Genomic DNA, 27510 nt, shown 5'->3' on the forward strand with positions numbered 1-27510 from the left:
ACTCTGGCCTCATAGCTACTGTCTTAACTCTTAATCTGGCCTAATGGTTAAGGTCTTGGACTCTTACTCTGGCCTCACAGCTACTGTCTTAACTCTTACTCTGGCCTCATAGCTACTGTCTTAACTCTTACTTTGGCCTCATAGCTACTGTCTTAACTCGTACTCTGGCCTAATGGTTAAGGTCTTGGACTCTTACTCTGGCCTCATAGCTACTGTCTTAACTATTACTCTGGCCTAATGGTTAAGGTCTTGGACTCTTACTCTGGCCTCATAGCTACTGTCTTAACTCTTACTCTGGCCTCATAGCTACTGTCTTAAATCTTACTCTGGCCTCAAAGCTACTGTCTTAACTCTTACTCTGGCCTAATGGTTAGTGTGTTGGACTCTTACTCTGGTGTCATAGCTACTGTCTTAACTCTTACTCTGGCCTCATAGCTACTGTCTTAACTCTTACTCTGGCCTAATAGCTACTGTCTTAACTCTTACTCTGACCTCATAGCTACTGTCTTAACTCTTACTCTGGCCTAATGGTTAAGGTCTTGGACTCTTACTCTGGCCTCATAGCTACTGTCTTAACTCTTACTCTGGCCTCATAGCTACTGTCTTAACTCTTACTCTGGCCTAATGGTTAAGGTCTTGGACTCTTACTCTGGCCTCATAGCTACTGTCTTAACTCTTACTCTGGCCTCATACCTACTGTCTTAACTCTTACTCTGGCCTAATGGTTAAGGTCTTGAACTCTTACTCTGGCCGAATAGCTACTGTCTTAACTCTTACTCTGGCCTCATAGCTACTGTCTTAACTCTTTCTCTGGCTTAATAGCTACTGTCTTAACTCTTACTCTGGCCTAATAGCTACTGTCTTAACTCTTACTCTGGCCTCATAGCTACTGTCTTAACACTTACTCTGGCCTCATAGCTACTGTCTTAACTCTTACTCTGGCCTAATGGTTAAGGTCTTGGACTCTTACTCTGGCCTAATAGCTACTGTCTTAACTCTTACTCTGGCCTCATAGCTACTGTCTTAACTCTTACTCTGGCCTAATAGCTACTGTCTTAACTCTTACTCTGGCCTAATAGCTACTGTCTTAACTCTTACTCTGGCCTAATGGTTAAGTTCTTGGACTCTTACTCTGGCCTCATAGCTACTGTCTTAACTCTTACTCTGGCCTCATAGCTACTGTCTTAACTCTTACTCTGGCCTAATAGCTACTGTCTTAACTCTTACTTTGGCCTAATAGCTACTGTCTTAACTCTTACTCTAGCCTAATGGTTAAGGTCTTGGACTCTTACTCTGGCCTCATAGCTACTGTCTTAACTCTTACTCTGGCCTCATAGCTACTGTCTTAAATCTTACTCTGGCCTCAAAGCTACTGTCTTAACTCTTACTCTGGCCTAATGGTTAGTGTCTTGGACTCTTACTCTGGTGTCATAGCTACTGTCTTAACTCTTACTCTGGCCTCATAGCTACTGTCTTAACTCTTACTCTGGCCTAATAGCTACTGTCTTAACTCTTACTCTGACCTCATAGCTACTGTCTTAACTCTTACTCTGGCCTAATGGTTAAGGTCTTGGACTCTTACTCTGGCCTCATAGCTACTGTCTTAACTCTTACTCTGGCCTCATAGCTACTGTCTTAACTCTTACTCTGGCCTAATGGTTAAGGTCTTGGACTCTTACTCTGGCCTCATAGCTACTGTCTTAACTCTTACTCTGGCCTCATAGCTACTGTCTTAACTCTTACTCTGGCCTAATGGTTAAGGTCTTGAACTCTTACTCTGGCCGAATAGCTACTGTCTTAACTCTTACTCTGGCCTCATAGCTACTGTCTTAACTCTTTCTCTGGCTTAATAGCTACTGTCTTAACTCTTACTCTGGCCTAATAGCTACTGTCTTAACTCTTACTCTGGCCTCATAGCTACTGTCTTAACACTTACTCTGGCCTCATAGCTACTGTCTTAACTCTTACTCTGGCCTAATGGTTAAGGTCTTGGACTCTTACTCTGGCCTAATAGCTACTGTCTTAACTCTTACTCTGGCCTCGTAGCTACTGTCTTAACTCTTACTCTGGCCTAATAGCTACTGTCTTAACTCTTACTCTGGCCTAATAGCTACTGTCTTAACTCTTACTCTGGCCTAATGGTTAAGTTCTTGGACTCTTACTCTGGCCTCATAGCTACTGTCTTAACTCTTACTCTGGCCTCATAGCTACTGTCTTAACTCTTACTCTGGCCTAATAGCTACTGTCTTAACTCTTACTCTGGCCTCATAGCTACTGTCTTAACACTTACTCTGGCCTCATAGCTACTGTCTTAACTCTTACTCTGGCCTCGTAGCTACTGTCTTAACTCTTAATCTGGCCTCATAGCTACAGTCTTAACTCTTACTCTGGCCTCATAGCTACTGTCTTAACTCGTACTCTGGCCTAATGGTTAAGGTCTTGGACTCTTACTCTGGCCTCATAGCTACTGTCTTAACTCTTACTCTGGCCTAATGGTTATGGTCTTGGACTCTTACTCTGGCCTCATAGCTACTGTCTTAACTCTTACTCTGGCCTAATGGTTAAGGTCTTGGACTCTTACTCTGGCCTCATAGCTACTGTCTTAACTCTTACTCTGGCCTCATAGCTACTGTCTTAACTCTTACTCTGGCCTCATAGGTACTGTCTTAACTCTTACTCTGGCCTAATAGCTACTGTCTTAACTCTTACTCTGGCCTCATAGCTACTGTCTTAACACTTACTCTGGCCTCATAGCTACTGTCTTAACTCTTACTCTGGCCTCATTGCTACTGTCTTAACTCTTAATCTGGCCTCATAGCTACAGTCTTAACTCTTACTCTGGCCTCATAGCTACTGTCTTAACTCGTACTCTGGCCTAATGGTTAAGGTCTTGGACTCTTACTCTGGCCTCATAGCTACTGTCTTAACTCTTACTCTGGCCTAATGGTTAAGGTCTTGGACTCTTACTCTGGCCTCATAGCTACTGTCTTAACTCTTACTCTGGCCTAATGGTTAAGGTCTTGGACTCTTACTCTGGCCTCATAGCAACTGTCTTAACTCTTACTCTGGCCTCATAGCTACTGTCTTAACTCTTACTCTGGCCTAATGGTTAAGGTATTGGACTCTTACTCTGGCCTCATAGCTACTGTCTTAACTCTTACTCTGGCCTCATAGCTACTGTCTTAACTCTTACTCTGGCATCATAGCTACTGTCTTAACTCTTACTCTGGCCTAATGGTTAAGGTCTTGGACTCTTACTCTGGCCTCATAGCTACTGTCTTAACTCTTACTCTGGCCTCATAGCTACTGTCTTAACTCTTAATCTGGCCTAATGGTTAAGGTCTTGGACTCTTACTCTGGCCTCACAGCTACTGTCTTAACTCTTACTCTGGCCTCATGGTTAAGGTCTTGGACTCTTACTCTGGTGTCATAGCTACTGTCTTAACTCTTACTCTGGCCTCATAGCTACTGTCTTAACTCTTACTCTGGCCTAATAGCTACTGTCTTAACTCTTACTCTGACCTCATAGCTACTGTCTTAACTCTTACTCTGGCCTAATGGTTAAGGTCTTGGACTCTTACTCTGGCCTCATAGCTACTGTCTTAACTCTTACTCTGGCCTCATAGCTACTGTCTTAACTCTTACTCTGGCCTAATGGTTAAGGTCTTGGACTCTTACTCTGGCCTCATAGCTACTGTCTTAACTCTTACTCTGGCCTCATAGCTACTGTCTTAACTCTTACTCTGGCCTAATGGTTAAGGTCTTGGACTCTTACTCTGGCCGAATAGCTACTGTCTTAACTCTTACTCTGGCCTCATAGCTACTGTCTTAACTCTTTCTCTGGCTTAATAGCTACTGTCTTAACTCTTACTCTGGCCTAATAGCTACTGTCTTAACTCTTACTCTGGCCTCATAGCTACTGTCTTAACACTTACTCTGGCCTCATAGCTACTGTCTTAACTCTTACTCTGGCCTAATGGTTAAGGTCTTGGACTCTTACTCTGGCCTAATAGCTACTGTCTTAACTCTTACTCTGGCCTCATAGCTACCTTCTTAACTCTTACTCTGGCCTAATAGCTACTGTCTTAACTCTTACTCTGGCCTAATAGCTACTGCCTTAACTCTTACTCTGGCCTAATGGTTAAGTTCTTGGACTCTTACTCTGGCCTCATAGCTACTGTCTTAACTCTTACTCTGGCCTCATAGCTACTGTCTTAACTCTTACTCTGGCCTAATAGCTACTGTCTTAACTCTTACTCTGGCCTCATAGCTACTGTCTTAACACTTACTCTGGCCTCATAGCTACTGTCTTAACTCTTACTCTGGCCTCATAGCTACTGTCTTAACTCTTAATCTGGCCTGATAGCTACTGTCTTAACTCGTACTCTGGCCTAATGGTTAAGGTCTTGGACTCTTACTCTGGCCTCATAGCTACTGTCTTAACTCTTACTCTGGCCTAATGGTTAAGGTCTTGGACTCTTACTCTGGCCTCATAGCTACTGTCTTAACTCTTACTCTGGCCTAATGGTTAAGGTCTTGGACTCTTACTCTGGCCTCATAGCTACTGTCTTAACTCTTACTCTGGCCTCATAGCTACTGTCTTAACTCTTACTCTGGCCTCATAGGTACTGTCTTAACTCTTACTCTGGCCTAATAGCTACTGTTTTAACTCTTACTCTGGCCTCATAGCTACTGTCTTAACACTTACTCTGGCCTCATAGCTACTGTCTTAACTCTTACTCTGGCCTCATTGCTACTGTCTTAACTCTTAATCTGGCCTCATAGCTACAGTCTTAACTCTTACTCTGGCCTCATAGCTACTGTCTTAACTCGTACTCTGGCCTAATGGTTAAGGTCTTGGACTCTTACTCTGGCCTCATAGCTACTGTCTTAACTCTTACTCTGGCCTAATGGTTAAGGTCTTGGACTCTTACTCTGGCCTCATAGCTACTGTCTTAACTCTTACTCTGGCCTAATGGTTAAGGTCTTGGACTCTTACTCTGGCCTCATAGCTACTGTCTTAACTCTTACTCTGGCCTAATAGCTACTGTCTTAACTCTTACTCTGGCCTCATAGCTACTGTCTTAACTCTTCTCTGGCCTCATAGCTACTGTCTTAACTCGTACTCTGGCCTAATGGTTAAGGTCTTGGACTCTTACTCTGGCCTCATAGCTACTGTCTTAACTCTTACTCTGGCCTAATGGTTAAGGTCTTGGACTCTTACTCTGGCCTCATAGCTACTGTCTTAACTCTTACTCTGGCCTAATGGTTAAGGTCTTGGACTCTTACTCTGGCCTCATAGCTACTGTCTTAACTCTTACTCTGGCCTAATGGTTAAGGTCTTGGACTCTTACTCTGGCCTCATAGCTACTGTCTTAACTCTTACTCTGGCCTCATAGCTACTGTCTTAACTCTTACTCTGGCCTCATAGGTACTGTCTTAACTCTTACTCTGGCCTAATAGCTACTGTCTTAACTCTTACTCTGGCCTCATAGCTACTGTCTTAACACTTACTCTGGCCTCATAGCTACTGTCTTAACTCTTACTCTGGCCTCATTGCTACTGTCTTAACTCTTAATCTGGCCTCATAGCTACAGTCTTAACTCTTACTCTGGCCTCATAGCTACTGTCTTAACTCGTACTCTGGCCTAATGGTTAAGGTCTTGGACTCTTACTCTGGCCTCATAGCTACTGTCTTAACTCTTACTCTGGCCTAATGGTTAAGGTCTTGGACTCTTACTCTGGCCTCATAGCTACTGTCTTAACTCTTACTCTGGCCTAATGGTTAAGGTCTTGGACTCTTACTCTGGCCTCATAGCTACTGTCTTAACTCTTACTCTGGCCTAATAGCTACTGTCTTAACTCTTACTCTGGCCTCATAGCTACTGTCTTAACTCTTCTCTGGCCTCATAGCTACTGTCTTAACTCGTACTCTGGCCTAATGGTTAAGGTCTTGGACTCTTACTCTGGCCTCATAGCTACTGTCTTAACTCTTACTCTGGCCTAATGGTTAAGGTCTTGGACTCTTACTCTGGCCTCATAGCTACTGTCTTAACTCTTACTCTGGCCTAATGGTTAAGGTCTTGGACTCTTACTCTGGCCGAATAGCTACTGTCTTAACTCTTACTCTGGCCTCATAGCTACTGTCTTAACTCTTTCTCTGGCTTAATAGCTACTGTCTTAACTCTTACTCTGGCCTAATAGCTACTGTCTTAACTCTTACTCTGGCCTCATAGCTACTGTCTTAACACTTACTCTGGCCTCATAGCTACTGTCTTAACTCTTACTCTGGCCTAATGGTTAAGGTCTTGGACTCTTACTCTGGCCTAATAGCTACTGTCTTAACTCTTACTCTGGCCTCATAGCTACCTTCTTAACTCTTACTCTGGCCTAATAGCTACTGTCTTAACTCTTACTCTGGCCTAATAGCTACTGCCTTAACTCTTACTCTGGCCTAATGGTTAAGTTCTTGGACTCTTACTCTGGCCTCATAGCTACTGTCTTAACTCTTACTCTGGCCTCATAGCTACTGTCTTAACTCTTACTCTGGCCTAATAGCTACTGTCTTAACTCTTACTCTGGCCTCATAGCTACTGTCTTAACACTTACTCTGGCCTCATAGCTACTGTCTTAACTCTTACTCTGGCCTCATAGCTACTGTCTTAACTCTTAATCTGGCCTGATAGCTACTGTCTTAACTCGTACTCTGGCCTAATGGTTAAGGTCTTGGACTCTTACTCTGGCCTCATAGCTACTGTCTTAACTCTTACTCTGGCCTAATGGTTAAGGTCTTGGACTCTTACTCTGGCCTCATAGCTACTGTCTTAACTCTTACTCTGGCCTAATGGTTAAGGTCTTGGACTCTTACTCTGGCCTCATAGCTACTGTCTTAACTCTTACTCTGGCCTCATAGCTACTGTCTTAACTCTTACTCTGGCCTCATAGGTACTGTCTTAACTCTTACTCTGGCCTAATAGCTACTGTCTTAACTCTTACTCTGGCCTCATAGCTACTGTCTTAACACTTACTCTGGCCTCATAGCTACTGTCTTAACTCTTACTCTGGCCTCATTGCTACTGTCTTAACTCTTAATCTGGCCTCATAGCTACAGTCTTAACTCTTACTCTGGCCTCATAGCTACTGTCTTAACTCGTACTCTGGCCTAATGGTTAAGGTCTTGGACTCTTACTCTGGCCTCATAGCTACTGTCTTAACTCTTACTCTGGCCTAATGGTTAAGGTCTTGGACTCTTACTCTGGCCTCATAGCTACTGTCTTAACTCTTACTCTGGCCTAATGGTTAAGGTCTTGGACTCTTACTCTGGCCTCATAGCTACTGTCTTAACTCTTACTCTGGCCTCATAGCTACTGTCTTAACTCTTACTCTGGCCTAATGGTTAAGGTCTTGGACTCTTACTCTGGCCTCATAGCTACTGTCTTAACTCTTACTCTGGCCTAATAGCTACTGTCTTAACTCTTACTCTGGCCTAATGGTTAAGGTATTGGACTCTTACTCTGGCCTCATAGCTACTGTCTTAACTCTTACTCTGGCCTCATAGCTACTGTCTTAACTCTTACTCTGGCATCATAGCTACTGTCTTAACTCTTACTCTGGCCTAATGGTTAAGGTCTTGGACTCTTACTCTGGCCTCATAGCTACTGTCTTAACTCTTACTCTGGCCTCATAGCTACTGTCTTAACTCTTAATCTGGCCTAATGGTTAAGGTCTTGGACTCTTACTCTGGCCTCACAGCTACTGTCTTAACTCTTACTCTGGCCTAATGGTTAAGGTCTTGGACTCTTACTCTGGCCTCATAGCTACTGTCTTAACTCTTACTCTGGCCTCATAGCTACTGTCTTAAATCTTACTCTGGCCTCAAAGCTACTGTCTTAACTCTTACTCTGGCCTCATGGTTAAGGTCTTGGACTCTTACTCTGGTGTCATAGCTACTGTCTTAACTCTTACTCTGGCCTCATAGCTAACGTCTTAACTCTTACTCTGGCCTAATAGCTACTGTCTTAACTCTTACTCTGGCCTAATAGCTACTGTCTTAACTCTTACTCTGGCCTAATAGCTACTGTCTTAACTCTTACTCTGGCCTAATGGTTAAGTTCTTGGACTCTTACTCTGGCCTCATAGCTACTGTCTTAACTCTTACTCTGGCCTAATAGCTACTGTCTTAACTCTTACTCTGGCCTAATAGCTACTGTCTTAACTCTTACTCTGGCCTCATAGCTACTGTCTTAACACTTACTCTGGCCTCATAGATACTGTCTTAACTCTTACTCTGGCCTAATGGTTAAGGTCTTGGACTCTTACTCTGGCCTCATAGCTACTGTCTTAACTCTTACTCTGGCCTAATAGCTACTGGCTTAACTCTTACTCTGGCCTAATAGCTACTGTCTTAACTCTTACTCTGGCCTCATAGCTACTGTCTTAACTCTTACTATGGCCTAATGGTTAAGGTATTGAACTCTTACGCTGGCCTCATAGCTACTGTCTTAACTCTTACTCTGGCCTCATAGCTACTGTCTTAACACTTACTCTGGCCTAATAGCTACTGTCTTAACTCTTACTCTGGCCTCATAGCTACTGTTTTAACTCTTACTTTGGCCTCATAGCTACTGTCTTAACTCTTACTCTGGCCTAATGGTTAAGGTCTTGGACTCTAACTCTGGCCTCATAGCTACTGTCTTAACTCTTACTCTGGCCTCATAGCTACTGTCCTAACTCTTACTCTGGCCTAATGGTTAAGGTATTGGACTCTTACTCTGGCCTCATAGCTACTGTCTTAACTCTTACTCTGGCCTCATAGCTACTGTCTTAACTCTTACTCTGGCATCATAGCTACTGTCTTAACTCTTACTCTGGCCTAATGGTTAAGGTCTTGGACTCTTACTCTGGCCTCATAGCTACTGTCTTAACTCTTACTCTGGCCTCATATCTACTGTCTTAACTCTTAATCTGGCCTAATGGTTAAGGTCTTGGACTCTTACTCTGGCCTCACAGCTACTGTCTTAACTCTTACTCTGGCCTCATAGCTACTGTCTTAACTCTTACTTTGGCCTAATAGCTACTGTCTTAACTCTTACTCTGGCCTAATGGTTAAGGTCTTGGACTCTTACTCTGGCCTCATAGCTACTGTCTTAACTCTTACTCTGGCCTCAAAGCTACTGTCTTAAATCTTACTCTGGCCTCAAAGCTACTGTCTTAACTCTTACTCTGGCCTAATGGTTAAGGTCTTGGACTCTTACTCTGGCCTCATAGCTACTGTCTTAACTCTTACTCTGGCCTCATAGCTACTGTCTTAACTCTTACTCTGGCCTAATGGTTAAGGTCTTGGACTCTTACTCTGGCCTCATAGCAACTGTCTTAACTCTTACTCTGGCCTCATAGCTACTGTCTTAACTCTTACTCTGGCCTAATGGTTAAGGTATTGGACTCTTACTCTGGCCTCATAGCTACTGTCTTAACTCTTACTCTGGCCTCATAGCTACTGTCTTAACTCTTACTCTGGCATCATAGCTACTGTCTTAACTCTTACTCTGGCCTAATGGTTAAGGTCTTGGACTCTTACGCTGGCCTCATAGCTACTGTTTTAACTCTTACTCTGGCCTCATAGCTACTGTCTTAACTCTTAATCTGGCCTAATGGTTAAGGTCTTGGACTCTTACTCTGGCCTCACAGCTACTGTCTTAACTCTTACTCTGGCCTCATAGCTACTGTCTTAACTCTTACTTTGGCCTCATAGCTACTGTCTTAACTCGTACTCTGGCCTAATGGTTAAGGTCTTGGACTCTTACTCTGGCCTCATAGCTACTGTCTTAACTATTACTCTGGCCTAATGGTTAAGGTCTTGGACTCTTACTCTGGCCTCATAGCTACTGTCTTAACTCTTACTCTGGCCTCATAGCTACTGTCTTAAATCTTACTCTGGCCTCAAAGCTACTGTCTTAACTCTTACTCTGGCCTAATGGTTAGTGTGTTGGACTCTTACTCTGGTGTCATAGCTACTGTCTTAACTCTTACTCTGGCCTCATAGCTACTGTCTTAACTCTTACTCTGGCCTAATAGCTACTGTCTTAACTCTTACTCTGACCTCATAGCTACTGTCTTAACTCTTACTCTGGCCTAATGGTTAAGGTCTTGGACTCTTACTCTGGCCTCATAGCTACTGTCTTAACTCTTACTCTGGCCTCATAGCTACTGTCTTAACTCTTACTCTGGCCTAATGGTTAAGGTCTTGGACTCTTACTCTGGCCTCATAGCTACTGTCTTAACTCTTACTCTGGCCTCATACCTACTGTCTTAACTCTTACTCTGGCCTAATGGTTAAGGTCTTGAACTCTTACTCTGGCCGAATAGCTACTGTCTTAACTCTTACTCTGGCCTCATAGCTACTGTCTTAACTCTTTCTCTGGCTTAATAGCTACTGTCTTAACTCTTACTCTGGCCTAATAGCTACTGTCTTAACTCTTACTCTGGCCTCATAGCTACTGTCTTAACACTTACTCTGGCCTCATAGCTACTGTCTTAACTCTTACTCTGGCCTAATGGTTAAGGTCTTGGACTCTTACTCTGGCCTAATAGCTACTGTCTTAACTCTTACTCTGGCCTCATAGCTACTGTCTTAACTCTTACTCTGGCCTAATAGCTACTGTCTTAACTCTTACTCTGGCCTAATAGCTACTGTCTTAACTCTTACTCTGGCCTAATGGTTAAGTTCTTGGACTCTTACTCTGGCCTCATAGCTACTGTCTTAACTCTTACTCTGGCCTCATAGCTACTGTCTTAACTCTTACTCTGGCCTAATAGCTACTGTCTTAACTCTTACTTTGGCCTAATAGCTACTGTCTTAACTCTTACTCTAGCCTAATGGTTAAGGTCTTGGACTCTTATTCTGGCCTCAAAGCTACTGTCTTAACTCTTACTCTGGCCTCATAGCTACTGTCTTAACTCTTACTCTGGCCTCATAGCTACTGTCTTAACTCTTACTCTGGCCTTATGGTTAAGGTCTTGGACTCTTACTCTGGCCTCATAGCTACTGTCTTAACTCTTACTCTGGCCTCATAGCTACTGTCTTAACTCTTACTCTGGCCTAATGGTTAAGGTCTTGGACTCTTACTCTGGCCGAAACGCTACTGTCTTAACTCTTACTCTGGCCTCATAGCTACTGTCTTAACTCTTACTCTGGCTTAATAGCTACTGTCTTAACTCTTACTCTGGCCTAATAGCTACTGTCTTAACTCTTACTCTGGCCTCATAGCTACTGTCTTAACTCTTACTCTGGCCTCATAGCTACTGTCTTAACTCTTACTCTGGCCTAATGGTTAAGGTCTTGGACTCTTACTCTGGCCTCATAGCTACTGTCTTAACTCTTACTCTGGCCTCATAGCTACTGTCTTAACTCTTACTCTGGCCTAATAGCTACTGTCTTAACTCTTACTCTGGCCTAATAGCTACTGTCTTAACTCTTACTCTGGCCTAATGGTTAAGGTCTTAACTCTTACTCTGGCCTCATAGCTACTGTCTTAACTCTTAATCTGGCCTCATAGCTACTGTCCTAACTCTTACTCTGGCCTCATAGCTACTGTCTTAACTCGTACTCTGGCCTAATGGTTAAGGTATTGGACTCTTACTCTGGCCTCATAGCTACTGTCTTAACTCTTACTCTGGCCTCATAGCTACTGTCTTAACTCTTACTCTGGCCTAATGGTTAAGGTCTTGGACTCTTACTCTGGCCTCATAGCTACTGTCTTAACTCTTACTCTGGCCTCATAGCTACTGTCTTAACTCTTACTCTGGCCTAATGGTTAAGGTCTTGGACTCTTACTCTGGCCTCATAGCTACTGTCTTAACTCTTACTCTGGCCTCATAGCTACTGTCTTAACTCTTACTCTGGCCTAATAGCTACTGTCTTACCTCTTACTCTGGCCTAATGGTTAAGGTCTTGGACTCTTACTCTGGCCTCATAGCTACTGTCTTAACTCTTACTCTGGCCTAATAGCTACTGTCTTAACTCTTACTCTGGCCTCATAGCTACTGTCTTAACTCTTACTCTGGCCTCATAGCTACTGTCTTAACACTTACTTTGGCCTCATAGATTCTGTCTTAACTCTTACTCTGGCCTAATGGTTAAGGTCTTGGACTCTTACTCTGGCCTCATAGCTACTGTCTTAACTCTTACTCTGGCCTAATAGCTACTGTCTTAACTCTTACTCTGGCCTAATAGCTACTGTCTTAACTCTTACTCTGGCCTCATAGCTACTGTCTTAACTCTTACTATGGCCTCATAGCTACTGTCTTAACTCTTATTCTGGCCTAATGGTTAAGGTCTTGGACTCTTACTCTGGCCTCATAGCTACTGTCTTAACTCTTACTCTGGCCTCATAGCTACTGTCTTAACTCTTACTCTGGCCTAATGGTTAAGGTCTTGCACTCTTACTCTGGCCGAATAGCTACTGTCTTAACTCTTACTCTGGCCTCATAGCTACTGTCTTAACTCTTACTCTGGCTTAATAGCTGTGGTAAATAAAATAAATATTACCGGACTGAATTTCATGCGGAATCTTAAATTAAAGTAAATAGCTCAAAATAACAAGAGGCAGAATCCGTGGTATAAGAGGTTTTCTAATGGGCTTTATTCCATTCAAAATGGCCGACTCGAGTCGCGGCCCTCAGGTTCCGTCACCACGAAGGTTCAGGAAGTGAAGTACAATAATTCATTAACAGACATGTATTTTTATAATAAGTACATTACAATGAAACGAATGTAGAAGGCGTAACATTTGATAAGAAAAGTGACGTGACAGTGACATAATCGAAACTAGGCGTAATAAGGAATAAAAGAAACATGATTGGTTAGAATTATCAGACATAGGTGGATCTATAAGATAATACTTGGCATAGATGCGCGCGCGGCAGCATGACGTGTAATTGACGTGCAACTAGGGGGTGAAGGGGACTTGACATTTAGCTCTACATGTGGAGACGAGAAGTCTGGGGTCAAGTCAACCTAATCCCAAATCATATCTAACATCCTATGTTTAAAGAACTGTGTTATCCACAAGGGAAGAGACTCTCGGACAGAATCTATTCTATACTGACTGTGTACGTGTACAAGCGTCTAAGTGTCTATATGAGATGCGAGGGGCAGAAAACTTTCCATGGCAACAGGGCTATGAATCACTTGCAGGAGGACGGAAAGGCTGAGTCCCTTGCTTGTGAGCTAAAGGAAATGTTTACCTAAATCACTGGACAGGAATGCATCGGCTGAAGAGCAAAATAGATAATTCGAAGGTGAAATACAACTTCTTGGCAGACAGGCGAAAACTGGCCGAGGCAGGCACCGTTAGCTGCACAGGGAGTAGGACAAAGTTCATGGATACAGATGCGAGCTCAAGCTGAAGCTGTCAGAGACAGAGAGCAGGGAAAGGCTTTGAGGACAGAATCGGGCCTACTCGCCTGAACTGTAAAAATGAAGTAACTTAGCCATATAAAGTCGGTGGCCTTTCATACTTAGGAATCGAATATCCAGCCCATTGATGGCGGATCTGACAGAGAACATGTTAACGGTAGACACACATATGTTTGCGTCTTAGAAACTGGAACTGGAGGGAACATACATGTACTTGTAACATGCATATAGAACCGTTGGGGTCCAAGATAGGGGACATAACTGATCAGGAAAATCCACATTTCCACATTCCCTCCTTGTCCCCTTCTTGCCCTTCACGAGACATCAATCTTCATTAATCCATTGATTTGCTCATGGAGCATCATTTCTTCTTCCTTCTTCTTCCGGTATTTTGAACGAGAACTGTGATGTGGAATGCATGATGTGGCACACAGACCACAAATCGCTGGTCCACATTGCAGGCATAAACAACAACTGAAGAGCATAAGAAGGCCAATACCTAGGAAGGATAGAACTCTCCATCCCCAGGCTGATATCACACTCCAAAACCACCCGGACCACGTCCAAGTGCCTGGATTCTCGTGTATCTGGCTTACAATCTTATGAAGGCGTGTTATAGCTTTATATACAGATGGCGAATTTTCTGGTATGAATATGCAGCAGCTGGATCCGATGACCCTGCAAGCTCCGCCCCTATCGGCCAGGATGACGTCAAGGACAAGACGATTCTGGAGAACAACAATTCTCATCACTGATTGTTCCTCTGTCAGATTGCCTAGGGCGGCTATAGTCTCGTTTACTACAGCTTCAAGAGTCTTGGTGAGTCTGCGTATCAGCTTACTATTTGATATAGTACCTATATAGGGAAAGATACCTTTATTGAAATCTACATACTTGTCCCATGCTGTCTCAGTATAATCGACAACTGGGAGATCTCTTTGCTCTCTATTGTGTACTAAATGAACATCTCGATAATAATTAGGGGGAGCTAGGAAAACAGGTGGCAAAAGGAATGCTATGTAACAGGTACCATCCCAATCTAGAGGCAGACGCATATATGCCGTCTGACCACATATGAAGTAAGAATGGCGAGAAGCTCTAAATGAAGATTTACCTTGATCACTATATTCTACTGTAGTAACGCATTGGCTATGGCCCATATGTATGGAACCAACTTTTCTTACACATAATTCACCCTTAACTGGAAATACTGACATAGTGGGCAGAATTAGTTCAACTTCGGATTTGACATTCAGAATCATAAGATTAGGCGTAAAATTACCTAATTTATACACTTCATTTTCTAAATCAGTTCCTGTTCTACTGGGGTGACCCTCCTTATTAGGGTGACAGACTTTGAATAAAACTAGATTCAGATTTCCCCATATCCAATGTTGTTGATAAACTGCTGTGTCTGGGTCTAGGGAATTTAATAAACTAAACCATGCTCCACAGGAGCCATTGTGTGTGAACGGATGTGGAAAGAAAGGCAGAACTCCTTTGTTATTCTGATAGGGAGGGAGTCGGCCACACACCCAACAATTGGTGGCATTACTAGTCTGATGGGAATGATGTAACATACTAATGAATGTGTTATTGCGCAGCGCAAGTCTATAAGATAATTCATGTGGCGGTAGGTCACTAAAAGAATGTTCATCAGTTATATTGAAAACACGTTTAGAAACAGGATAATACATATGCAACAATATACTTGCAGTAACTATTAAAAAACTCAAGGAAGACAAAATTAATAAAGTCACAATACAGTGGTTACGCAGTAATTTACAATAAGCATGTCGTTTCATTATGATTCTGGACTCTACGTGATTCAGACCTAAGGGGTACATGTCGGGACAGATTCAACCGCTTCACCTTGGAGAGGACTTAAACAATCAAATCGTCCGACAGTTTAGATCTGGACCTGAGTTTCTGTTTATAGCACTGAGAGTCATTCTGTTCAACAAAAGGAAGTTTTGAATCAGTCTGTGAGGGAGTGCAGGGCACAGTGTCTATATCTGAAGGTAGTCCATGAAATTTTTTGACGTGACTGGAATGAATCCACCCTTTTCGTCCCTCGATCTTCACGGCTGTTCTTGTGGTCAACAGGACCAACTTGGGTGCTTTCCACCTGGGCTCCAATTGACTTTTCCTGTCGAAGTTTCTCACAAAGACAAGATTACCCGGAACAACGTCATGGGGTTTCGCCTCAGTGTTGTCGGGAAAGGCTGCAGCTACCTGTGAACGAGAAGATTGTAGTGCAGACATCAAGGAAGCCAAGTAATCTGTCAGCATATTACAGTCGACATCAGTTATTTTACGTGGTATAGGCGTCCCCCACATATTCGGCGGTCTACCGAAGATCACCTCATACGGGGATAGCCCTGTTCTAGAGTGTGCTACCATTCTCATGTAAAAGAGTGCAACTGGTAATGCTACTATCCAGTCGACACCTTTCTCTCTACATATTTTGGACAGTCTGATTTTCAGTGTCTGGTTATGTCTTTCTACGAGACCTGCTGCCTCGGGGTGTCGGACACAGTGGAATTTCCACTGATATCCCAACAAGAGTGAGACATGTTTCATTAATTCGGATGAGAAAGGCTGACCGTTATCTGAATATACAACACGTGGTAAACCGTACCGTGGGAAGAATTCTCGAACTAACTGCTTGGCAGTAGTCGGGGCAGTGTAATCTGATACGGGATACGCCTCTGTCCAACGGGAGAGAGCGCAGACAACTACGAGGACATATTTGAATCCTCGACAACGTTCCATCTGAATATAATCCATCTGGAGGACTTCAAAAGGATGGTCAGGAGGCTGAAATCCACCCTGCTCTACGGAAACACTCTTTCCTGGATTAAACTGACAACATATCATACAGGTACGAACTTTTTGTTTAGCTGCTGCTCGTAAATGTTTGTTGAACCAAATGTGCTGAATGCTGTCTAGCATAGCCTTCTCTCCTAAATGTGCTGGACTGTGAACTGTAGCTATAATGGCTTGAACCATGGAATCAGGGAGAAACCATACAGATTTCTCCTTCGTCATCCATCCTTGATCTGTCTGGATCCCTCCTAGTTCAGTCCATTTCTTTATTTCTTCTGCTGTGGCATGTGTCTGTATGTCAATTACGTCAAGTGTGGGATCCTTAATTGTCATACACTGTGTTGGTGTCTGAACTATTGGCTTTGTCATGTCTAATGTGCGATTCTGAGCAGTCTGTTTAGCTGTTCTGTCAGCTAAATCATTGCCTTGAGAAATGGTATCAGTAACCTTCGTGTGTGCTTTACATTTCATAATCGATATAGCAGTGGGTAGATGTATTGCGTCTAACAAGGCATGAATGAGGGGTCCGTGCTGAATGTGGGCACCATGGGACGTTAGATAACCTCTCTCTCGCCACAGCACACCGAAGTCGTGTACAACTCCGAATGCATAACGTGAGTCAGTGTATATATTAACTTTCTTATTTGTGGCTTGAATACAGGCTTGCGTTAGAGCAATAAGTTCTGCTGCTTGGGCTGACAGAGTATCTATACAATGTGTCTCAATAACTTCAGTGTCTGTTGTGACTGCATACGCGGCCACTAAATCTCCTGTACTTGCTCTCATGCATGATCCGTCTACATACAACGTCAGGTCTGGATCTAACAATGGAACGTCTGTCAAGTCTTGTCTAGGTTTCGTCTTTATTTCAATGATTTCAACACAATCATGAGCTAGTGGGTCTGTTCCAATTACAGGTAATAGTGTAGCAGGATTCAATGTATTACACCGTCGGATCTCTATGTGTGGTTGAAACAATGTCAGTTCATAACCGGTAAGTCTTGCTATGGTCAAGTGTTGTGTTTGTGTTCGGTTCACAAGAACCTCTACTGCATGTGGTACTTGTACTGTCAATGGGTGTCCTAATACTATGGCATCGCTTTGTCTGATTGCTAAAGCTGTCGCTGCCACTGATTTCAGGCATGCAGGCAAAGCCTGAGCTACGGGATCTAATGTACTGGAAAAATAAGCACATGGCTTGCGTGATCCTGCTTGATCCTGAGTGAGTACTGACAAGGCAGTACCTTCGCGTTCTGTAACAAAGAGTGTAAAAGGTTTGCTATAACATGGTGTTGCTAAAACAGGTGCTTGACATAAAGCTTCCTTTAGGCTTTCAAAAGCTTGTGTATGTTCCTGAGTCCAAGGGAGAACAGTCGATGTGGCTGCCTCCTGTGTGGTTAACTGAATGAGTGGTTTTGCTAGAAATGCGTACTGAGGGATCCACTGCCTACAATATGAAGTGAGGCCTATGAAAGCCCGCACCTCCTTTTGTGTCTGGGGTATTGACATGTTAGCAATTAACTGGATGCGATCTGGTGTAAGCTGCCTTCCCTCCTTGGACAGCGAGTGACCAAGATAAATAACTCGCTGAACACAGAATTGCAGCTTAGAAGGGGACACCTTGTGCCCCTTGTCGGCTAGGAAATGTAAAACTGTCAGAGAAGCTTTTTCACATTCTGGCTCGCTTCTCGCGGTGATCAGCAGATCATCGACATATTGAAGCAGTGCAGTATTGATTGGCATGTGGATACTGTCAAGTTCTCGTTTCAGTGCTTGGCTGTAGATGCTGGGGCTTTCTGTAAATCCTTGGGGAGCGCGTGAGAATTTAAAGCTGCGCCCATTTAAACTGAATCCGAACAAGTATTGGCTTTCCGGATCTATTGGGACGCTGAAAAAGGCATTCTTGAGATCAATTACAGTAAAGAATGTTGCTTCGGAATCAATTGCTGTCAACAATGATGATATATCAGGGACCACAGGGAATTGTGGTACAATACACTTGTTTAGTTCACGCAAATCAATAACCAATCGGTACACTGGTGGAGCAGTAGGATCAGTTCGTTTAAGAATCGGAATTATCGGTGAATTACATACATTGGAGTCTGTTTCTACAACTACTCCCTGGGCAATTAGCTCATCAATGATTTTCAACAAAGCCACTACAGCATCATGCGGTAACTTGTATTGTCGCATTCGTGGTAGTACCACTCCTACTTTCAATGTAACTCGATAGGGTGTAATGTTCATGCAGCCAACATCCGTAGGGCCTTGTGCCCATAGATGTACTGGTAAAGTCTGTAGTCGGGGATCCATGTCTCTAGACACATAGTGACCTTTAAAATCACGCAAAAACAACCTTACTCCTTCCGGAGAACAACATATTATGGCTCCTAGTGCTTTCAGAGTTTTAATTCCTAACAAATTTTCTGGACATGATTTAGTAAGCAATAAATCTGTAGTTCGTGTCAAAGGTCCTATCGTAAGTGGTAGAGGCTGTGATACTTCATTAACAATAGGTTTTCCTGAAAAACCAAGGGAAACATTTTGAGAGCCTGAGAGGGGTGCCCCTGGAACTTCACTACGTTTTATGGTTGTTCGACTTGCCCCTGTATCGAGTAAGAATTTTCTATCTTGACCTAATAATTCACTATGTACATAAGGTCCTTCTTGATCTACCGGAATCTCGATAAGCGGTAAGTCAACTTCCCTCTCTAGGCTGGTTCATGCGTAACGCTGATACTCAGGGTATTCATACTGTGCAGTCTGATACATTTGTTGTGTTGTGGTTTGTGTGGCAGTAGCAGGCAACGGTGGTGCAGCTGACACAAACAGTATGGGTTGCTGTGAGGTTGGCATAGACTGTTGCTGAACTGGCATGGACTGTCCATGCTGCATAGCTCCTTGTTCATTCTGATCTTGTCTAACTAATCGTGGTCTCTCTTTTGTAATACCTGTAGCTATATTACGTTTCAGGACTTGACAATCATGTACATAATGGCCTAGTTGTTTACAGTAATTGCAGGTTCCTTTTACAGGAACTGCAGAATCACCAGAATGTGTCACACCCTTTTTGTGACCATCTGCTGGTACTGTCTGAGAAACTAGCATTTTCATTTTTGTATCCTTCATGCGTCTATGCTCGTGTTCTTGTTCATCCCTAATTCTATTGTGATGATACTGTAACATTTGTAGCATTTGCGACGGAGTGTTACTTTGCCAGGTACTCTCGAATTTCAATATTCTATTCTTCACTGGAGGCAATGCATTTTCCACTAATTTTGTCACAAATAAATGTGGATATGAGTCACTACTTGCTTTTATACCACTATTTATACCAAAACATTTTTCAAATCGAGCATAATAATCGCTTGTGTCTTCATCTTGCTTTTGTTTACAGGCTGTGATTGCACCCCAATCTTCCTTCTTTGTAGTTAATAAACGTGGCAGTACCTGTACTAGTAAACCTGGTAATAGTTTAACTTTATCCCCGAGCCCTGAACCTGCAGCTCGGCCCCTTTCTTCCTCTGCTAATGCTGTCCAGTCTATCTTTTGGTCTCCCACTTCCCACTCTTTTTCTTTCAGGTTTTCATATATGCCAGCAGGCAAAAGCACCTTTAATATCTTCATAATATCAGGAAAGGTGTACTCTCCCATCAGTAACATGTCTTTAATTTCTCGGTGGAAACCCGCTGGGTCTTTGTCATGACTAGGTACTACTTTCTTCATTTCTAATAATTCCATTTTTGATATGGGTGTGTAAACAAATACACGGTGAAACTCATTGTCTTCGCCTTTTATTGGGTGCACTTCCCGTAAAGGATTTTGTCTATCCATGTAGTACGGTGCTCTTTCTCTGGGGGGCAAGGAGAGAGAATCCGGACTTACAAAAAGGACATACTGCTTACGTGACACTAATATCTCTTTAATTAGCTTGTTACTAGAACCTCTCCATCTGTTCGTGAGTAGTTCCGTTAATATATCAGGTAAAGGACCAGGGTCAGCATGTTGGCTCTTATATAATATGAGGAGTTGCTGAATCATATATATTCCAGCCAAACGTTGTTCATCTGTACTGAGGTTAAAAAACGTGTGTGCTACGGTCTCATCACCGTATTTTTCAGGACTGTCAATCCAATGAACGGCTGATCTGGCTAATTCTTGCTCATCCATGGAATCGAGGAGGTGGTAACCTCTTCGTTCTCGTAGTATTTTATCTGCGGCTTGAAACAAATGTTCAGGAGACTTCAGATTTATTACAGGCGTCGGATACGTTCTGCTATTATTTGGACATACAGGGTGTATGGGATCAGAAAAACATCTAGTATTTTCACGAGATCTTCCTCTGCCTACATAGGCTATGGTCTCTGACTGTCTTGCAGAGTTCCCTGATTCGGACACTTCATCTTGCTCAAACTCGTCTGTTCCCAATCTCTCTTCATGAATACGCTCTATTTCTTTACGTATTTTTCGGCACATGGCTATTATACAATTTTGATTATCGTGTCTCCCTTCTGATATATTCTGACTCCATCTTGTAAGAATAAGCATTGCATTCCGGTCTACCCCCGGACGATCTTGATTTCTGATCACACAGTTTATGAGGAAACGTAACAGTTCCCCCTGTATCTCTACTTTCTGGAATTCCATAGCTCTGTTAATACATCCTGGATCTCGTCCTGTTTGAACAAAATGATATATGTTATCCAGATGCGTAGTCATTCCTGGTAACCTTGCTAAATACTCTGCGGCTCGTCTGATACGTAATGATGCCAGGACCATTTCGTCCTCTTTACCAACCACTGGGTCATATCTACAATTTACAAGGAGTTCCTTAAGCGTACGTTCATTTACGAACTTAGGTGTACGTGAATGTGCTGACTCTTGAAAAACAAGTTTATTTATTCTAGGTGGTGTGAAAGTACTGCTAGCACCTCCCGTGGCCCCATCTGGGGCGTCGGGTGTGAATGGATTCGTTGAACGTGACACAGCAACTATGGGTGTCGATACCCCTGTAGAGTCGACTGCGGAGACAGATGCGAAAACAGATGTGCTTGCCGATGCTTGTGTCGGAACTTGCTGTTGCACGGGGACAGATACCTGATCCTGACGTTGAACCCCTCCGCCAGACGGTCTATGTGGTGTGGCGTTAGCATACTCGGGGGCTGCATCGTCTAGATATGAGGAAAGAAAAACATCTTCTGCGGTTCTGGGATGCCCCTTTGGATGTACCTTAATTGGAAATAATGGGGGTGGCAAGTCTTTTGGCACCTCCGTAACAGCCTTAGGTAGTCCTTCGGCTAGAAGGGGATACATACCATTCATAAGAGCATTTCTTTGTCTATTTACTTGTTCTGATTTCACTCGGATACCTTCCTCAATTAATAGATTTTCTTGAACTTTATTTGAACTTTCTTTACTCCTCTCTTCTTGTCTACGTGCTTTTTCTGTTCGTCTATGAGATTCTTTACGCCATAACTCAACAGCGTCTTTCTGTGACTGTCTGACCTTTCTTTTCCATAACTCTTCCTCCACTTTCATGATGCACTCTGCATCCCAGGTTCCCGCTATGGGCCACCTTTGACTTTCCGGTAATCCTTTGGTATAATCTACCCATAGATCAAGAAACAATATGGCATCTAAGCCATGCTTATGGTACATGAAATGTCCTGGAGTGTCTCTAGGAGGAATAGGAACTGCTTCTTCAAGCACCCCTTTTCTGGTAGTAATCTGTCTTAACTTCGAGAAGAGCGGCATATTGACAACTGATCTGATACTTACTCTTGAACTTGCTTGATACGAGAAACACAATAAGGAACAGTGAACAATGAACAATCATTCATACCACAATATGCAAGACATTTCTGAATACTTTAAACATTAAACATTAAACATTATAACAATGATCGACAATGATGACAGTCTGCCTAACTAATCACCACGCTGAATTCTTGACAATAACTGAATACTTCGGAATACTTGATATACTGCTAAACAGTACATATACACTGCTAAACAGTGCAGACCGGATTTGTGTACCCAAATCCGTCTTGACCGGCACAACCTATGTGCGCGTCAACACGCCTCCCCGGCGATGGTACTCACCGAGTAGCTCCTTGAAACGGAAGGCCTCAGAGAATGGACAGGACTCGATAACTGCGGACATCGGACCCTCTGCACGTCGGGATTTCGGAAAACCTGGTGGGCCTCTGTATACCTCGGATCTTGCTCTCTCAGCTAGGCTCTGGTCGGGATACTTCGCACTTCTCACCGCCTCGTCTGGGTTGATCGCAGCCTCAGTCGCCCCCGCTTGACCGGAGGGAGCTTACAGGAAATCCTGCTGGTACGCGTTTATGGTCCGTCCAGCTGTGGCAGGAGACCGGGCCTGCAACGCACCGCCGGCGCGTGAGATGAGAAAGTGTCCCTGTTCGGGCGCCATTATGTGGTAAATAAAATAAATATTACCGGACTGAATTTCATGCGGAATCTTAAATTAAAGTAAATAGCTCAAAATAACAAGAGGCAGAATCCGTGGTATAAGAGGTTTTCTAATGGGCTTTATTCCATTCAAAATGGCCGACTCGAGTCGCGGCCCTCAGGTTCCGTCACCACGAAGGTTCAGGAAGTGAAGTACAATAATTCATTAACAGACATGTATTTTTATAATAAGTACATTACAATGAAACGAATGTAGAAGGCGTAACATTTGATAAGAAAAGTGACGTGACAGTGACATAATCGAAACTAGGCGTAATAAGGAATAAAAGAAACATGATTGGTTAGAATTATCAGACATAGGTGGATCTATAAGATAATACTTGGCATAGATGCGCGCGCGGCAGCATGACGTGTAATTGACGTGCAACTAGGGGGTGAAGGGGACTTGACATTTAGCTCTACATGTGGAGACGAGAAGTCTGGGGTCAAGTCAACCTAATCCCAAATCATATCTAACATCCTATGTTTAAAGAACTGTGTTATCCACAAGGGAAGAGACTCTCGGACAGAATCTATTCTATACTGACTGTGTACGTGTACAAGCGTCTAAGTGTCTATATGAGATGCGAGGGGCAGAAAACTTTCCATGGCAACAGGGCTATGAATCACTTGCAGGAGGACGGAAAGGCTGAGTCCCTTGCTTGTGAGCTAAAGGAAATGTTTACCTAAATCACTGGACAGGAATGCATCGGCTGAAGAGCAAAATAGATAATTCGAAGGTGAAATACAACTTCTTGGCAGACAGGCGAAAACTGGCCGAGGCAGGCACCGTTAGCTGCACAGGGAGTAGGACAAAGTTCATGGATACAGATGCGAGCTCAAGCTGAAGCTGTCAGAGACAGAGAGCAGGGAAAGGCTTTGAGGACAGAATCGGGCCTACTCGCCTGAACTGTAAAAATGAAGTAACTTAGCCATATAAAGTCGGTGGCCTTTCATACTTAGGAATCGAATATCCAGCCCATTGATGGCGGATCTGACAGAGAACATGTTAACGGTAGACACACATATGTTTGCGTCTTAGAAACTGGAACTGGAGGGAACATACATGTACTTGTAACATGCATATAGAACCGTTGGGGTCCAAGATAGGGGACATAACTGATCAGGAAAATCCACATTTCCACATAGCTACTGTCTTAACTCTTACTCTGGCCTAATAGCTACTGTCTTAACTCTTACTCTGGCCTCATAGCTACTGTCTTAACTCTTACTCTGGCCTCATAGCTACTGTCTTAACTCTTACTCTGGCCTAATGGTTAAGGTCTTGGACTCTTACTCTGGCCTCATAGCTACTGTCTTAACTCTTACTCTGGCCTCATAGCTACTGTCTTAACTCTTACTCTGGCCTAATAGCTACTGTCTTAACTCTTACTCTGGCCTAATGGTTAAGGTCTTAACTCTTACTCTGGCCTCATAGCTACTGTCTTAACTCTTAATCTGGCCTCATAGCTACTGTCCTAACTCTTACTCTGGCCTCATAGCTACTGTCTTAACTTGTACTCTGGCCTAATGGTTAAGGTATTGGACTCTTACTCTGGCCTCATAGCTACTGTCTTAACTCTTACTCTGGCCTCATAGCTACTGTCTTAACGCTTACTCTGGCCTAATGGTTAAGGTCTTGGACTCTTACTCTGGCCTCATAGCTACTGTCTTAACTCTTACTCTGGCCTCATAGCTACTGTCTTAACTCTTACTCTGGCCTAATGGTTAAGGTCTTGGACTCTTACTCTGGCCTCATAGCTACTGTCTTAACTCTTACTCTGGCCTCATAGCTACTGTCTTAACTCTTACTCTGGCCTAATAGCTACTGTCTTACCTCTTACTCTGGCCTAATGGTTAAGGTCTTGGACTCTTACTCTGGCCTCATAGCTACTGTCTTAACTCTTACTCTGGCCTAATAGCTACTGTCTTAACTCTTACTCTGGCCTCATAGCTACTGTCTTAACTCTTACTCTGGCCTCATAGCTATTGTCTTAACACTTACTCTGGCCTCATAGATACTGTCTTAACTCTTACTATGGCCTAATGGTTAAGGTCTTGGACTCTTACTCTGGCCTCATAGCTACTGTCTTAACTCTTACTCTGGCCTAATAGCTACTGTCTTAACTCTTACTCTGGCCTAATAGCTACTGTCTTAACTCTTACTCTGGCCTCATAGCTACTGTCTTAACTCTTACTATGGCCTAATGGTTAAGGTCTTGGACTCTTACTCTGGCCTCATAGCTACTGTCTTAACTCTTACTCTGGCCTCATAGCTACTGTCTTAACTCTTACTCTGGCCTAATAGCTACTGTCTTAACTCTTACTCTGGCCTCATAGCTACTGTCTTAACTCTTACTATGGCCTAATGGTTAAGGTCTTGGACTCTTACTCTGGCCTCATAGCTACTGTCTTAACTCTTACTCTGGCCTCATAGCTACTGTCTTAACACTTACTCTGGCCTAATAGCTACTGTCTTAACTCTTACTCTGGCCTCATAGCTACTGTTTTAACTCTTACTTTGGCCTCATAGCTACTGTCTTAACTCTTACTCTGGCCTAATGGTTAAGGTCTTGGACTCTTACTCTGGCCTCATAGCTACTGTCTTAACTCTTACTCTGGCCTCATAGCTACTGTCTTAACTCTTACTCTGGCCTAATGGTTAAGGTCTTGGACTCTTACTCTGGCCTCATAGCAACTGTCTTAACTCTTACTCTGGCCTCATAGCTACTGTCCTAACTCTTACTCTGGCCTAATGGTTAAGGTATTGGACTCTTACTATGGCCTCATAGCTACTGTCTTAACTCTTACTCTGGCCTCATAGCTACTGTCCTAACTCTTACTCTGGCCTCATAGCTACTGTCTTAACTCGTACTCTGGCCTAATGGTTAAGGTCTTGGACTCTTACTCTGGCCTCATAGCTACTGTCTTAACTCTTACTCTGGCCTCATAGCTACTGTCTTAACTCTTACTCTGGTCTAATGGTTAAGGTCTTGGACTCTTACTCTGGCCTCATAGCTACTGTCTTAACTCTTACTCTGGCCTCATAGCTACTATCTTAACTCTTACTCTGGCCTAATGGTTAAGGTCTTGGACTCTTACTCTGGCCTCATAGCTACTGTCTTAACTCTTACTCTGGCCTCATAGCTACTGTCTTAACTCTTACTCTGGCCTAATAGCTACTGTCTTAACTCTTACTCTGGCCTAATGGTTAAGGTCTTGGACTCTTACTCTGGCCTCATAGCTACTGTCTTAACTCTTACTCTGGCCTAATAGCTACTGTCTTAACTCTTACTCTGGCCTCATAGCTACTGTCTTAACTCTTACTCTGGCCTCATAGCTACTGTCTTAACACTTACTCTGGCCTCATAGATACTGTCTTAACTCTTACTCTGGCCTAATGGTTAAGGTCTTGGACTCTTACTCTGGCCTCATAGCTTCTGTCTTAACTCTTACTCTGGCCTAATAGCTACTGTCTTAACTCTTACTCTGGCCTAATAGCTACTGTCTTAACTCTTACTCTGGCCTCATAGCTACTGTCTTAACTCTTACTATGGCCTAATGGTTAAGGTCTTGAACTCTTACGCTGGCCTCATAGCTACTGTCTTAACTCTTACTCTGGCCTCATAGCTACTGTCTTAACACTTACTCTGGCCTAATAGCTACTGTCTTAACTCTTACTCTGGCCTCATAGCTACTGTTTTAACTCTTACTTTGGCCTCATAGCTACTGTCTTAACTCTTACTCTGGCCTAATGGTTAAGGTCTTGGACTCTTACTCTGGCCTCATAGCTACTGTCTTAACTCTTACTCTGGCCTCATAGCTACTGTCCTAACTCTTACTCTGGCCTAATGGTTAAGGTATTGGACTCTTACTCTGGCCTCATAGCTACTGTCTTAACTCTTACTCTGGCCTCATAGCTACTGTCTTAACTCTTACTCTGGCCTAATAGCTACTGTCTTAACTCTTACTCTGGCCTCATATCTACTGTCTTAACTCTTAATCTGGCCTAATGGTTAAGGTCTTGGACTCTTACTCTGGCCTCACAGCTACTGTCTTAACTCTTACTCTGGCCTAATGGTTAAGGTCTTGGACTCTTACTCTGGCCTCATAGCTACTGTCTTAACTCTTACTCTGGCCTCATAGCTACTGTCTTAACTCTTACTCTGGCCTAATAGCTACTGTCTTAACTCTTACTCTGGCCTCATAGCTACTGTCTTAACTCTTACTATGGCCTAATGGTTAAGGTCTTGAACTCTTACGCTGGCCTCATAGCTACTGTCTTAACTCTTACTCTGGCCTCATAGCTACTGTCTTAACACTTACTCTGGCCTAATAGCTACTGTCTTAACTCTTACTCTGGCCTCATAGCTACTGTTTTAACTCTTACTTTGGCCTCATAGCTACTGTCGTTACTCTTACTCTGGCCTAATGGTTAAGGTCTTGAACTCTTACTCTGGCCTCATAGCTACTGTCTTAACTCTTACTCTGGCCTCATAGCTACTGTCCTAACTCTTACTCTGGCCTAATGGTTAAGGTATTGGACTCTTACTCTGGCCTCATAGCTACTGTCTTAACTCTTACTCTGGCCTCATAGCTACTGTCTTAACTCTTACTCTGGCATCATAGCTACTGTCTTAACTCTTAATCTGGCCTAATGGTTAAGGTCTTGGACTCTTACTCTGGCCTCACAGCTACTGTCTTAACTCTTACTCTGGCCTCATAGCTACTGTCTTAACTCTTACTTTGGCCTAATAGCTACTGTCTTAACTCTTACTCTGGCCTAATGG

This window comes from Triturus cristatus, chromosome 11 (assembly GCF_964204655.1).
Source record: "Triturus cristatus chromosome 11, aTriCri1.1, whole genome shotgun sequence".
NCBI lineage: Eukaryota > Metazoa > Chordata > Amphibia > Caudata > Salamandridae > Triturus > Triturus cristatus.